The sequence below is a fragment of the Apium graveolens genome, chromosome 10 (genome assembly GCF_009905375.1).
Source record: "Apium graveolens cultivar Ventura chromosome 10, ASM990537v1, whole genome shotgun sequence".
In the NCBI taxonomy this organism is placed as follows: domain Eukaryota; kingdom Viridiplantae; phylum Streptophyta; class Magnoliopsida; order Apiales; family Apiaceae; genus Apium; species Apium graveolens.
In genome coordinates this window covers 16,936,580-16,938,387 of record NC_133656.1, presented here as the reverse complement: position 1 = coordinate 16,938,387, position 1,808 = coordinate 16,936,580, and the positions used below count along the sequence as shown (strand labels likewise).

The 1,808-nt window shown below is 39.9% G+C and overlaps 1 non-coding gene across 1 annotated transcript; it reads left to right on the top strand.

Annotated features, from left to right (window-relative positions):
* The first annotated feature begins 462 nt into the window (after nt 1–462).
* On the top strand, nt 463–569 carry LOC141694092 (small nucleolar RNA R71). The gene has a single exon (XR_012563422.1). It is a non-coding gene; the product is annotated as a small nucleolar RNA R71 (small nucleolar RNA).
* Nucleotides 570–1,808: the final 1,239 nt, after the last annotated feature.

The following is a 1,808-nucleotide window of genomic DNA, read 5'->3' as shown; positions in this document are numbered from 1 at the left end:
ATAGCATTCTGATTATTTCCCCAGCTGAAATTTGGATGATTTCTGTTGTTAGGATGATAGGTTGCTGGCACGAGCTGCTGTTGTCGCTGATAATTATTCACATACTGAACAGATTCGTTGACAAGAGAACACTGATCCGTAGCATGAGAACCTGCACAAAGCTCACAAACCATAGCTATTTGATTAACTCCATACGTAGCCAAAGAATCAACCTTCATTGATAGCGCTTGGAGCTGGGCTGCAATAGCGATGGCTGCATCAACTTCCAGAATACCTGCTACCTTGCCTGATGTCATCCTCTGAGTTGGGTTTTGATGCTCATTTGCAGCCATCGTCTCAATAAGATTGTACGCCTCAGTATAGCTTTTAGCCCATAAGGCGCCTCCAGCTGCTGCATCGAGCATGGGCCGAGATTGAGCCCCCAAACCATTATAAAAACCAGTGATTACCATCCAATCCAGCATTCCATGATGTGGACATTTTCTCAATATTTCCTTGTAGCGTTCCCAAGCCTCGCACATAGATTCTGTAGGTTGCTGCGCAAACTGAGTAAGAGCACTCCTCATAGCAGCAGTCTTTGCCAATGGATAAAACTTCACCAGAAACTTTTGCGCAAGATCTTGTCACGTAGTGATTGACCCAGCTGGTTCAGAATGTAACCAGTCTTTAGCCTTATCCCTCAGTGAGAATGGGAAAAGCCTCAACTTGATAGCCTCATCAGTCACGCCATTATACTTAAAAGTGCTGCAGATCTCGACAAAATTCCTTATGTGCATGTTGGGGTCTTCAATTGCCGCTCCTCCAAAAGAAACAGAATTCTGCACCATCTGAATAGTGCCCGGCTTGATTTCAAAGGTGTTAGCTTGAATAGCCGGATGAAGGATGCTTGACTGAATGTCATCAATTTTAGGCCGAGAAAAATCCATAAGAGCTGTATCAGCTTGAACAATATGATCTCCCATGTTAACTGGTTCTTTCTGCTCAGTTCCTGAATCCGAATCCTCAAAATCTAACTTCTCCGGTGTATCAAGAACTTCGTCTTTCTCCTCAGCTGTATCTAAGGTCCTCTTGCGAGCACGAGAACGAGTTTGCATAAACGCACTAAAGTACCTGAAACACAACCGAAAAGAGTAATTAACTACTACGTCCTAATCACTGAGTCCTAATGACCAATGATGGTAAGTACATAAACTAAACAACTACGCCGAGTCCCCGGCAGCGGCGCCAAAAACTTTTTAGGGCGAAATCACGCACTAATATTCACGCAAGTATACGCGTTCGCAAGTAATATAGAATACTTTCTAATTCGTTCCCTCAGAGACTCAGACTAAGTTATTGTCTAATTTAACTCACTCACCAATGTATGATTACTTCTCAATGTTAAGATAATAACACTTAAAATTGTTGATTAAATATTAACTATAATTAACTACTTAATTAACCACTTAACTAGTACTGCAATTTATCAATAATAAAACACTCATGAGATCACAACTTCATTATTACTTTCTTCTATAGCCATAGTTATTACCTTTAGCATGTGACAGTGATGATATTAATCGAATAACACAAAACTGATAAAAGCCAACTTTTATTGTACTAATACCATTCTACCAAACATCCACAATTAAGATAGAAATTGAATAGTCATCAATTATGTTGAGTTCCTATATGTCTACAGAAATTGACAACACAACGATTTAAGCACAAGTTATTCCTTTTGATTACATAGGGCAAATAAAACTGTTAGAGTTACCCACTAATCATGCACAACGTACATGAACCTATGCTAGCATGGCAAGTTCTAA